This window comes from Pristis pectinata, chromosome 10, assembly GCF_009764475.1.
Source record: "Pristis pectinata isolate sPriPec2 chromosome 10, sPriPec2.1.pri, whole genome shotgun sequence".
In the NCBI taxonomy this organism is placed as follows: Eukaryota; Metazoa; Chordata; class Chondrichthyes; order Rhinopristiformes; family Pristidae; genus Pristis; species Pristis pectinata.
The window spans coordinates 56,208,814-56,222,818 of record NC_067414.1 but is presented as its reverse complement, the minus strand read 5'-3'; the positions used below and the strand labels follow the sequence as shown (position 1 = coordinate 56,222,818).

At 39.8% G+C, this 14,005-nt stretch overlaps 1 protein-coding gene across 1 annotated transcript in view; it reads left to right on the top strand.

Moving 5' to 3' along the window:
- The window catches only part of LOC127575334 (XK-related protein 6-like), a 318,884-nt gene that overhangs the window by 122,063 nt on the left and 182,816 nt on the right, over positions 1-14,005 (top strand). The window lies entirely within an intron of this gene.

Here is a 14,005-nt window from a genome sequence, read left to right as displayed (position 1 = left end):
AATATCCTTGTTGTTCCTCCATCAAGGCTGATTTAAAATCCTGGAGTTCCTGAGCTAATGTCAATGTGGGAGCACCATCACATTAGAGAGTCTGGTGATTCAGAGAGATGTTCCTCCATTGGAGAAGTCTGCGTGGGTATGAAATTAAAACCCACTCTGAACCTAACCCACACCTGAATACTTACAATTCTGACACGAGCTGGAGATAACTTGCAAAAAAGAGCAAAACAAAAAAACTTCCTTTGTTGCAGATACATTGCTGTTGATCAAGAACAAATGACACATGCAGTGATACTAAGCAAGTCGACTTGACCCAACTTGGATGCTTATCAGAATATACAACTCATATTATCTGTACCTGATGCATATAGTCAGATCCCAAGAGGTTCAAAGCAAGTAACCAGGCTCTACGGTACAAGCTTCTTTGGGGAACTAGACATTGTCCATAAAAATGTAAGGTGATGCTTAGACCAATTCCTATTGCCCTGATCTTGATCCATAGCATTGTAGTTTGCAGGTCTTCATCTAGTATATTTTAAATGTAGTGAAAGTTTCTGCTGGTTGGGTGAAAAAAAATCATCAACTCTTTTAGGATGTGTGGTCCATCCTATGAAGTGATACTTTTGAGACATTTGAGCCTTTACTCACAGGAGCTTAGAAGAACGAGAGGAGATCTCAGTGAGGTTCCAAGAAAGATTGACAGGTTAGATGCTGAAGGGTTGTTTCCTCTGGCTGGAGAGTTGTAAACTGGGAGCCTGGTGTCAGGATATTATGGCAGTCATTTAGGACCATTGAGAGAAAATTTCTTTTAAGTAGGGGTCTTAAGAACAGTTGAAAGTCTTTGAAATTCTCAACCTCCAAGGGCCATGGAAGTTCAGTTTTGAGCGCATTCAAGGTGAGATCAATAGATTTTTCAGTGCTAAAGGAATGAGTGGATATGAGAATCAGTGTCACAATGGTTGTGGTACAGAATCCTACTGAGTGGTGAAGCAAGCTCAAGGGGCCATTGGACCTTCTTCTGCACCTAATGTTTTCATGTTCTAATCCTACCTTGAATCTACACCCCTAGGTCTTGACCTCTCTGTTAAAGGAAATAGGTCCTTCCTGTTTATTATGTTTAGATCTTTCACAATGTTGAATTTCTCAATTAAATCTTCCCTCAGATTTGTTCTGAAGAAAACAACCACAGCCTATCTAATCTTTCTTCAGAAGTTCACCTGCCCTGACTATCATCCTAAATCTCCTTTCTGTAATTTGGGACCAGAACCACGCAGGGAGCTTCAGTTGCATTCCAATGTCTTATACAGTTCCAGCATGACCTCTGTGTTCTTAATACTTTATGAATTGGTCAATAAAGACTTTCTATGCCTTTTCAACTACCATCCTACCATCTCGGAGTAAGCGTGCACTTAAAGGTCCCTCTATTCCCTCTCACTGTTTATTGTCTTCTCTTAATATACTTACCCTCCTAATTGCTTTGCTTCACACATCTCCTTTCTGAATTCCTCTTGGCACTTTCTTCCCAACATAAGTGATATTTTCACTGGCTGCAACATTTTTCCACTGAGTCAATTTTTGCTAATCAGCAATCTTTTTAATCATAGATCCTACCTATGCCCAATTCAATGATTTTTACACCACTCCTTTCCTGTGAATAAGATCTTCAACCTGCTTTAAAGGACTGTTGATACTTTTTAGCATGTAGTCTGAGATTCTGGAGTTACTCCATGGTTTCACTTCCCTGAATATTAAAAATAGAATAAAGATGGTTAATATCTCCTGCCTTTGGCTGCAAGCAAAGTATTGAAGGTTAGTATGTCTTCTTCACTTTCTCTGCTCTCATTTTCATTGATACTGACTGAGACGCTGCAGTGATGATACTAAAGTCTCTCTGAGATCAGTACACTGTCAGTGAATTTCTCCTCAAAATGGGGCTGCCTGGCCTATTAACCTAGTTAAGCCCCAGTGAAACTATCCATCTCACATTTGCTATATAGATAAGGGCATTTGATATAGGCTGTAAAACAATTCTGTCCTTCCATTGGAGCTGTGTCATATAAACTCAGTGGAATTGTATATTAATCTTTCTACTAATACCCATTTATTAAAGCTCCTGTCTATAAAGTGCATTCCCTAGAATGCTTCCCATGCTATTTTTGATATCCTATTTTTCTCCTCCTTGCCTGTAATGTTTAAAATTGTAACCTTCTTTTATATATACTTATCTTAGATTGAGTCTTCTCAGCTCCCAATTTAAGGTTCCAAATCAGGTAATTATGTGCTCTGCAGCAGTAACAGCTTCAACTGAGTAAACATCAGATGAATCACCCTATAGTGCTTCCCGCTATCCCTTTTGACATTGTATTATAGTGTTGGTTGAGTACCTCCCAATAAATGGTTCATATCCCAGGGTCATTTCACCACATGTGAGACTTGACCCGGGAGGTGAATGGAAAACTCACCACTCACGTATAGGGTTGTGCCTGCTGCAACACTTAAGATATAAAACACCATCCAGGATGAAGAGCATCTCGCCACTACTGCATCCAAGTTGTGGTAATTCTCCAGTAGTTAGCCTTTTGTTTGAATTTGAATAGAGAGGAGAGGCCACGAGGAACTAAGATAAGTTTAAATTCACATATTTTTTTCTAAAATTGACTTCAGATAGTTTTTAATTTTTATGGTTCCTAAGTGTTAATTGTTTTATAGCTTTTTGTTATTTTTAAGTTTTCAATAATTTGGCAGTTTTTGAAAAGTTATTAAATTTTAATAACTTTTGACTGTTTTTGTAAGTTCTAGAGTGTCAGAGGCATTCAGAATCATTAAAAATATTCATCAGTTTGACAGCCTCTTGAGCTAGAGCATGGCTTAGCCAGCTATCAAAGCTACTTTAAGCCTTTTTGTGGGAATATATCTGTGCAAAGACCTGCTGTCAGGTAGGCCCTTGCCAATGAAGAGCTGGCTGACACTGAAGGAAGTTGATGCAGAGGAATCTGCTAAAGATAACCATGGGTTTAGCACACCGGCCAGCTGCAAGCACAGGTGGCTCACCATTGGCATGAGATTCGTATCTGTGCTGTTTCATTCTCCAATAAAAATGAAAGTCCTTCAAAATAACCTCATGAAACATCTCAAGTAAATATGATCACAAGAAATGAAACTTCATACAGAAGAAAGATGTTTTGTATCATTTGCTGTTACCGTAAATCAAAATTGAATCTTCAGGGAGTCAAAATTGTAGGTGGGGAATACTGGTTCAGAATAAGAAGTAGGTCAGAAGACTAGCAAAGACAAACCTTAATATGGGAACCTCAGGGGAAGTGACGACACCTGAGGCTTTCAAAACTATTTTACAATCCAAATGGACCACCTTTTAACATGAACTCAATCTGTCATGCCTTCACATAATTAATTGAATTCTGGTGCAACATTGATAACACAAACATTATTAATTTAGTCTTTTTCAGGAAGACTTTACTCATGTTCATGAATGCAGTAATATTCTGATGTAATGCAGAAATTTGAAAACAGTGCAACGGTAGTAATTAGCACGAGATGCTTATATGAAGTTACAGTATTCTGTTGTTAATTTGTCAGGTGATTTCAAATTATCACATTTGAAATGGATGTTTCCTCACTATGCAGCACTGGTACTCTGTTTAAAAATATGTTCAATCAAGAGGTTAGCAAGGCAACATGCATTACTCAGCTGTTCATTGCAAGACTCAGAGAGATATTGAACATAGACTTGGAGGGTTCCAGATTTGGTTCTTGGCCATCATATAATTCAGATGATCATGGCAGGGGGTGTGGAAAATGACTCCCTACCTTCTGAGTTAGAATGAGGAAAATTACCTGGAACTCTTCATCTTTTAGTAAAGGTGCTAAGTGATGATATGATTCAGCTCTAATATGGTGCCTTTATGGTAAAATAACCTTATGTTACCCATTGTGCAATTTCAACACTCTCACAGAATGGTTGCTTTGTCAAGGAACCATGAAGCATCTATATAGCTGTACCTCAGCACTTCCAAATAAAAAATCAGAATATCTGACGGGTGCATCAAAATAATTAGAAGGAAATATTGAGGACATTGCTGCCATATTTTTTAGAACATGAGTAATTTCTTTAATATCATCTATTAGCCAAACATATCTGATTCCTTTTTTCAGTAGTTCTCTGACATTCTAAGGTTGAGGCAGATCTGATCATGTAACAATGTCTGAATGTTAACTATACGAGAGTCAAAAAGGAAAGAATTATTTTGTGATATTGTTGACTGTAAGAATATTATCAGTACTGCTTTAAAATGCTGAATCATGTTAGAAATTTTTACTGTGGTGCTTGTTGATGCTTTCTATAATTCAGTGTAGGTCAGACCCCAAAATGTGTATTCAGCTTTAGTACTGTGATCGCAAAGATTACAAGGAAGATGCATTTGTTTCAAAACGCTGGACTTGAAGAACCAGCTAATTTCTGAACTGTAATTCTCCCTGATAGATTCTTACTCCCGGAAGGTGTTCCGAGCTAATGATTTTCTTTGCCGTATGAAGATCAATTATTTTACGACATACTCAAGCAATAAAATAAATTGCTCCTTTATTTGTCTTAGTGTGGGGGTATGAGGGGGTGCGGGAAATTATAAAAAATAGTATCGAGGTGTGATTTTATTTAATGTGTTTACTCATCAGTGTCTCTAAGACTTGGTTGACACGTGAAAAAGGGGATGGTATTAGCTGTGTAAATGGCTCTCTCAGGGGGATGCAGCTTTGGATAAAGAGTGCCAAAGTGAGAAATTATGCACCACAGTGTGCGAGACCACAGCATCTTCATTCGCTGAACAATACAAGCCCACTGAAGCTGCTGAACCTGCTGTGTTTATATTAAAGCTATCCTTATCTGCTGCTATTTATTAATTTCTGCACTTGCAGAATGAATGAATGGAAATAAATAGTTTTAAGCAATGTTTCCTATAAAGTACTGTTTTGCCAATACGATGGTATGTTCTGACTCTGATGGATATATTGGCAAGGAATGTGAGGCGTGACTGGAATAGAAAGCTTCAGCAATTTGTATGCTGACGTGGGCATGAAGCCAGAGAAAAAGCATTTTGTCCTACAACACAGCAGTCTTTGATTCTTACCTGGTACTAAGAATATACAATTTTTCAAATGTCTTGGAGGATCTACCATATTTAGGAACTAACAAATAATCAGTGTCATCGACTGAATTAAACTTTTACCTTCAATGATACAACTTTCATTTGTGTAGTGTAAAGGTTTCACATTTTTAGAGAGATGTTTTGATTATTAAAGGTACTTAAGAAATTTATCATGCAGAAAAACTTAACATTGTACAACATTTTGTACTAGCTTATGTTCAATCACAGGAATGAGTATTTGGATATACTTAACTGTTTTAAGTTTTCCTGTGTAGTAAATTTCTTACGTACCTTTAATAATAAGAACACCTCTCCAAAAATGTGAATTATTCTATGTGGTTATTCTACCTTGCTTAGAAAGTTTTCTGAACTTTTCTACTGGATTAAAAAAGGACAGGAGCAGAACTGGATTTTTGAACACTTCAAACTGTTCTGAGAACAAATAAATGCTAAAAACTGAAAAATGTTGGGATTTATTAAGCCAGAGAACTGGAGATATGAGGAACAACAAGGCTAACATTAATTCCACTAGCAGCATGGTATCAATTGCACCATTTTTAATTCTAGAGTAACTAAAGAAATAAAATTGACACATGGGCCACTGTGCACAGAATTCCCCTCCCTTACCTTTACCTCCCCATTTGTACTTACCTAGTGCAACTACAAATAGCCAATCTTGCTGGTCTGGGGGGTCCTGGACTCCAGGGGTGGCAGAACCTAAATGTCCCGCTGAAGAGGACCTTCTCCCAACCTGTCCCTGACAGTGTTGACAACTGCAAAGATCCACTCCGAGGAGTTTTGACTTTCAAAGTCATCATTGTCTTTTAATTTTTCTCTAAAATTCAGAAGCATTTAAAGGTTATTTAACAGTAAAGTGAAAAGTTAAAAAAAAAATTTAAGATTTTTTGAAGTTGCACTTGTGTAAAAACTTGATTTGGCTGCATTCTGAGTACTGTGTGCAGTTCTGATCACCCCATTTTAGGAAGGATGCAGAGGCTTTGGAGAGAGTTCAGAAGAGGTTTACCAGGATGTTGCCTGGATCAGAGGGTATTAGCTATAAGGAGAGATTGGACAAACATGGATTGTTTTTTCTGGAGCATTGGAGGCTGAGAGGGTGACCTGCTAGAAGTTTAGATAGGGTAGATAGTCAGACTCTTTTTCCCAGGATAGAAATTTCAAATATTAGAGGGCATAGCTTTAAGGTGAGAGAGAGAAAATTTAAAGAAGATTAATGGAGAGTATTCTGCCTGGAGGTCAGTGACTAGAGGTGTTCTGCAGGGATCTGTTCTGGGACCTCTGCTCTTTGTGATTTTTATAAATGACTTGGATGAGGAAGTGGAGGGATGGGTTAGTAAGTTTGCAGATGATGCAAAAGTTGGAGGTGTTGTGGATAGTGTAGGAGGTTGTCATAGGTTACAACAGGATATAGACAGGATGCAGAGTTGGGTGGAGAAGTGGCAGATGGAGTTCAGTCCGGAAAAGTGTGAAGTTATACACTTTGGAAGAACAAACTTGAAGGTGGAGTACAAGATTAATGGCAGGATTCTTAGCAGTGTGAAGGAACAGAGAGATCTTGGGGTCCAAGTCCATAGATCCCTCAAATTTGCCATGCAAATTGATAGGGTGATTAAGAAGGCATATTGTGTGCTGGCCTTTATTAGTCGTGGGATTGAGTTCAGGAGCCGCGAGGTAATGTTGTAGCTCTATAAAGCTGTGGTTAGACCACACTTAGAGTATTGTGTTCAGTTCTGGTCACCTCATAAGAAGGATGTGGAAGCTTTAGAGAGGGTGCAGAGGAGATTTCCCAGGATGCTGCCTGGATTAGAGAACGTCTTGTGAGGAAAGGTTGAGTGAGCTAGGGCTTTTCTCTTTGGAGCGTCGCAGGATGAGAGGCGACTTGATAGAGGTGTATAAAATTATGAGGGGCATAGATAGAGTGGACAGCCAGCACCTTTTTTCTAGGGCAGCAATGGCCAGTACCAAAGGAGATCTGTTTTAGATGAGAGGAGGGAAGTTTAGGGGAGATGTCAGAGGTAGGTTTTTCACACAGAGAGTGGTGAGTGCCTGGAACACACTGCTGGGGGGGATGGTAGAGCCTGATATAATAGGGACATTTAAAAGACTTTTAGGTCCATGGAGGCAAGTAAAATGGAGGGTTATGGGCTGTGTAGGAGGGAAGGGTTAAATTGATCGTGGAGTAGGTGTTTATATAGGTCGGCACAACATTGTGGGCCGAAAGGCCCATACTGTGCTGTACTGTTCTATGTTCTATTTGCGGGACAAATTTTTACACAGAGAGTGGTAGGTTCCTGGAACGCGCTGCCATGGGTGGCAGTGGAAGCAGACATGATAGTGGCACTTAAGAGGCATTTAGACAGGCACGTGAATAGGCATGGAGGCATGTCGATCATATGCAGGAGGATGTTGTTTAAATTTACATCATTGTCGTCGCACACCTGAAAGGCCTGTTTCTGTGTTGTACTGTTCTATGTTTTATCTTCTATATTTAAATGAGTTGAAATCAAACAAAGCAGAAAAGACTTTCAAATAATTAAACAAAACACAAATACCTTTAAAAAAAGGAGCTTGTCTTCTCTATACTTATCTTCCCAGCAGCCCAACAATCCCCCAGTGAAATCAAGTCACAGATGCTGGGCAGGTCTAACCCAGTGCGGGATCTGAGAGCCAGTTCCCCAGTGTAACTGTTGGGTAATCTTAGCAAGACAGAGCTCTGTCTCTGAATTCCACAGGGAGTGTGTCAGCAAAGGATATTGAAACATACACTGCCAGAATACAATTGGGATTTTCATGTCTGAAGTGCCCGCATGGTCATCCTGGACTTGCTGACATTTAAACAGGTAAATATTGGTGGCTCTGAAAAGAACTAACATTATACGTGATAAAAATCCAAACAGTTGTTTAATTAAATTGAAATCTGAATGATGGATTTTGGAAATCTGAAATAAAATCCAGAAAATACTCAACAAGTCAGGCAGCATCTGTGGAGGGAGAGAGAGTGGAGGTGGAGGGTGATTGACGGGGCCCCATGCAGAGTAATAAGACCCCGCCCCCGAGCTCACTGGCTGTCAAAGATGTCACAGAGATTGAATGCTTGTGGATGTCTGATATTCATAAACATTTGTAAAGATTCAGGAAATATTAGAAAATAAAACTAATATTAAATCATGCTATTTAAATAATATAAAAATGCCGCTGAGCTTCCACCCACTTCAGCGCTAAAAGCTGGCAAAGCTAAGTAGATCAGGGTCATTGTTTTAATTTTTATCCGTCTATAATAACAGAATGGTAATTGTATACTTCTGTGCATTTCTTGTACATTGAAACCATCTTCCAGTTGTCATATTTCTGATGCAAATGTGTGTCAACCTTTTCTAATTTTAAATTCCTTTGTAAACTTGTCACAGTGTAATTGGATTTTACTGTCTCTCATGATGTCATAACATCTCACTTTTACATCTTATAGGCTGCACCTGAAAACAAACTCAAATGCTCCAACTTACATTCTTTCTCCACTTCCCAAGCTGCTCTGTATTTTGCCGAATATCTCTTGAAATCAATCTAAGTGTTATATAATAATGAGGATAGAATGACTCAGGAGAGAGTCTTCTAAATTATATACATACATGTGGGTCCAACTATTATTTATGCTTCTCTTGGCAATTTAATACTCAAGAAATAACATCCAGAAATTGGGACTATTTGTGCCCATATTTTATGTGCAAAACCATTTCATATATCTTTTAATGCAATAGCAACCATTTCCTGTTGAAATCTTGCCCATTGTGAAATTGGACCAGGCATTTCCAGGCGCACTTAATGACATCACCAACGAGTGTAATGCTCAACTTTGCCTTACCAACAGAAGTTGGAGCAACAGTCTGCAACTAATGACCTTTGTTTTCAATTCCCAGTAAACAAGAGGCAAACCTTGCAGCGAGGAGACTTGAGTTAAAAAGTCCCTCCAGGACATCAATGTGTGGCTGTCTGCATCTGTCTGTCTGAGCTTTTATTGTTCCACATATTTTGCACATCAGTGCTGGGTCTGACAGCAGTTATTGCAGCTGTGCACAGCAACAATACCTGCCATATCCCTGCAGCACGATGAGGCTGTGACTCACACTAGCTGGGCCACCCATGGCATCAGAGATGATCTGTCCTGACCATAAGGAGAGGAAGGGGATGGGGAGAGTTGGGGTTGCAGGAGAGTGGGCACATATATGTTCTCCCTCCCTTCACTTTCACAGCAGCCTTTTGTGCTGTTGTAACGTGGCTGCCATGTTACTCTTTCCGAGTTCTTTAAGGCTGAGACTCACTTCCCATGATTCCTAGCAGCAATGACATTTGAAAATCATCCTCTAATTTCTTTTTAAGGCCTAATTTTCCCAATTTCTTTATTTGTTGGGGTCCCTCAATTGAACATTGGTGCTAAATGCAGCAATTGTTTAGCATGCCAAGTAAGTGGGAAATCCAATTTCTAGGCTCATATATGTCAAAAGATTAATCATTGCAGAACTGTCTGTGAGTTAATGTCTGCATTGAATGTTGCATGGGTGATTCCACTCTCCTGCTACAAGAGTTTTGTCTAAAACCATGGAGAGGTTATTTATTAATAGCTGTGCATTTCCTGGGTCAACCCAGTTGCATCATTATCAATAGATGCAGACTGGAGCAATTGCATGGAGCATGTATTTGGTGGGTCAAGGACATTTTTGAGTAGAAATTGCTTTACCAGCTTTTGGTGGCAGTAAAAGGTAGTAAATTGGCGCAAAATCACAACCTTCACTGTGAGGTTATCCATCTGAAACTGGCAGCAGCGGTCTCTGTTGATCCATTGCAAGTTCTCACAGCTGCCTGCTTGAAAGGGACATCCCACAATGCAAGCAGCACCCTTCCAGCCACAGGGCTGAGTTGAATGAATGGATGCTGCAATACTGGGAGAGTTTGGGAGAGTGCTTCCAAGAGGTCAGAGGAAACTAGACAGGATAATGAAAATCAGTGTGTGCAGGACACAATCACTTGGAGCCGGAGCATCAGAGAGACCCTCCATGGATACAGACAGCAGACGTCCAAGCAGTTGCTTCTGTCAGGAGGTTAACAAGGAGATCTCTGTAATGACATGAGTGCAGACACCTGTGCCTGCTCTGACTGTTCATGTAGGCTGAAAGAAATGTAGATAAAGTCTGCTGTTCTTGAGAATAGAGTTAGGGTGAGCTCGCTCATGCTGCAGTGAGCAGCAAACTGTAGAATACGGCAGAGATGAAACTAGAAAGATTAGAGTGACCAGTATCCTGACCACCAAGGCAAAGCAGGCAAGGCACTAATGTGAGGCAGTGTTTGAGATTGCAGGAGTTCACAGATATCTGTGAGGACAAAGAATACAGTTTGAATGTGGTGTTGAATAGCACACTTTCAGTGGAAACAGGTTAATATAATCCAGTTGTTCTGTGAGAAACTACAGACTGTCATTTCTTGGTCTAGTGAGGTTGAAAATCTCACTGGAAACAAATGTTACATGTCGCATTATTTCTGGCATCATTTGGGAGAGATTTACACTGGAGAAAAGGAGACATGGAGAACAAAAATTCCACTGATAAAGCAGGAATCGAATATCCCGATGAATGCTGAGACACCAAGAAATAGAACGTAGAGCAAAGAACAGTACAGCACAGGAATATGCCTTTCAGCCCATCATGTCTGTGTCGACCGTGATGTCAACCTAACTAATCCCATCTGCCTGCACATGTTCTGTACCCCTCCATTCCCTGCCTGTTCATGTGTTTGTCTAAATGCCTCTTAAGCATTGCTATCATAGCTGCTTCTACCATCTGTCCTGGCAGCACCTTCCAGGCACCTACCTCCCTGTGTAAAAAAACTTACCTTGCAAATCATCTGTAAACTTTCCCCCTCTCACCTTACACCTGTGCCTTCTAGCATTTGACATTTCCATCTTGGGAAAAAGACTCTGACTAGCTGCCTTATCTATGCCTCTCATAATTGTATGTCCTTTTATCAGGTCGCCCCTCAGCCTCTGATGCTCCACAGAAAGCAGTCCAATTTTGTCCAACCTCTCCTTATAGCTAGTACCCTCTAATCCAGGCAACATCCTGGTAAACCTTTACTGCACCCTCTCCAAAGCCTCCACAACTTTCCCGGAATGTTCTTCAAGAGACTCAACACCTCCTCCAACATATCAACAAACCCCTCCCTAATCTCACCATCGTCCATGGTGAAAACTGATGCAAAGTACCCATTTAGGATCTTATCCATTTCCTCTGGCTCTAGGCATAGATTTCCTCCTTTGTCCTTGAGTGGACCTATCCTTTCCCTAGCTACACTCTTGCTTTCAATGTATCTATAAGATACCTTGCGATTCAAATTGGTGCAGAATATCTGTCCTCTGGATTACAGTTTCCAGCCAAACAAGACCAATTCTCTGGACGTGTACGTAGGAATTTCTCAGCCTTCATACGTGAAATTCTAGGGGACAGGGACAATTAAATGGAGAGTGTCATAGAGCAGAATCTAAAGGAATTAAAAATGCTTAGTAGGCTCTCATTCTGTTACCAACCTTTGCCAAGTTTGAAAGGCTCACACATTAGCAGAGAAAAACAAAGGGATAAGAAGCTTCATCTTCAGACTTGAGGATGCAGCTGAGTAGTTTTGTCATTGGCTACGAAAAACCCAGGTCCTGAAGAAGGGTCCTGACCCGAAACGTTGACCGCCTGCTTTTCTCCATGGATGCTGCCTGGCCTGCTGAGTTCCTCCAGCATCATAGTGTTTTTCGTCTAGATTCCAGCATCTGCAGTCCTTTATTTCTCTTGTCATGGGCTATGCCTACCCAAGGTTCATGCAAGCAGTAATTGACTTTAAAGCAGGTGCCTTGCTGGAAAATGTAACAATGACAATACGTTTTGCAGCATCTTGGCAGGTACAATTGGTTAGACGGTGTTAACTAATGATCGTGTAGTATTGTGTAAATTATGGCCTTCTATAAGGATTATCTAGCATGAAGGTTAGTCACACCTTCGTGAGCGGCAACTTCACTAAAACACCACCACCTCCAAGCTCCCAAGAAATGACACATTGTGCTGACATGTCACTGTACGGTCACCACTGTCTCAAAGTCAGGAATTGTGTCTCGAAAATCAGTAATGGAATATTATGATCTGAAGAATTGTAGCCCTTCTGTAAAAGAGTCTACCAGCAACTTATTAGGGAATGAGATTGAGGCAATACACATATCTTCTTGAGCATTGTCCATGGAACTGGACTTATTTTAAAACAAATGTCATGAAATTTGCTGATACAATCCACCACAGGTATTGGGAACTCCAAGTGAACTAATTATCTGGTAACGTGAGATCTGGTCACCTTAATATGTAGATTTGTCTGTGTGTGCACTCACAGGAGAGGACATGCATCTCAACCTGAATGGGATCCCTTTCTTCTTCCTCCTTTAATCACAGGAAAGGATTCCTGAGATGTCCAACTGCAGTTGCTGTAAAATTTTAATAACCTAATATAGAACATGCTTCATGTGGGATCTGACTTTGCTCAGCAGCATGACCTACGGGAAGTGGAACTCAATGCTAATGCACCAAAAAATGGCACGTGTAAGGTTCTGGGATCAGAAAGATAAGCATCTGTGTCTGCAGCATATATTCATTCTTCATTCTGTCCCTTGTTGCTTTAAACAGTGGTTGGCAAACTGACTTTGAAGATCCTTTTCAACTTTTGTAAAAACTTTATCTGCTTTTGATCACCTTATTGTACAGAGTCTCAAGTTCTGTGAAGTACTGATAATATAAAATGAATGGAATCTACAGTTAACTCATTTTTTTTATATCTATGGATACCTCAATAAGTGTGGAATAAACCCACTCATTTATCATTTCAGGAAGATTATGTACTATTGAGAAACCAACTCATATAACAAGGTATTACTAAGGTTTAAAATGATAACAGGATTCTAAACAAAGACATGTTATTAAATATAAACAGAATAGTGAGCAGATAAAAATCAAGTGTAGTAAAATACTAAAGGAATACAGGATTTTGGCCCTGGAATTCAGCTGCTCTCGTTTAAAGCTATACAACTCCAAGATTGCTTCATAAGTTTTGTAAAAGAGTTCCCCATTTAGGGATGAGGAATAGTAAAGCAGCATATTATGTAAATAGCGTGACCTATTAAATGTTGGTGTTTGCAGTGTTTCCTGTGTTTCCTCATATAAGAAACTAAAAAAATTAGCATGCAAGCACAGAATATAATTAGAAAGCCAAACATTGAACTTATTGCAAAAGGGATGAAGTACAGAGGTAGGGAAATCTTGGTACTACTTTGGACTACTGCATATAGTTTGATCTCTATAGTTGAGAAAGAATCTACTTGCCTTGGAGGTAGTTCAGAGGATATTTGCAGGATTGATTTCCAGGATGAAGTAGTTGTTTTATGAAGAAAGATTGAGCAGATGGAGTCAAGACTCCATGGAATTTAGAATAATGAAAGGTGATCTTCATGAAACAAGGAAGGATTTGAGGGGACTTGACAGAGGATGCTGAGAGGACGTTTCCCCTTGACAGGCATCTAGAACTAGGGGGATAATCTCAAGATCAAGAGTTACATAGGAACAAATTTCTTTAGAGTGTTGTACCTCTTCAGATTTCAGAATTCAGAGAACTGTGAGTGCGCAACCATTAAGTATATTCAAGGCCAAGAAAGATCTTTGGATTGTAGAGGAATTGAAGATTAAGAGGAACAGGTAGGAAAATGCTGAAGCCAACCATTAGCACGACCATGATCTCTTTGAATGATAGTGCAACTG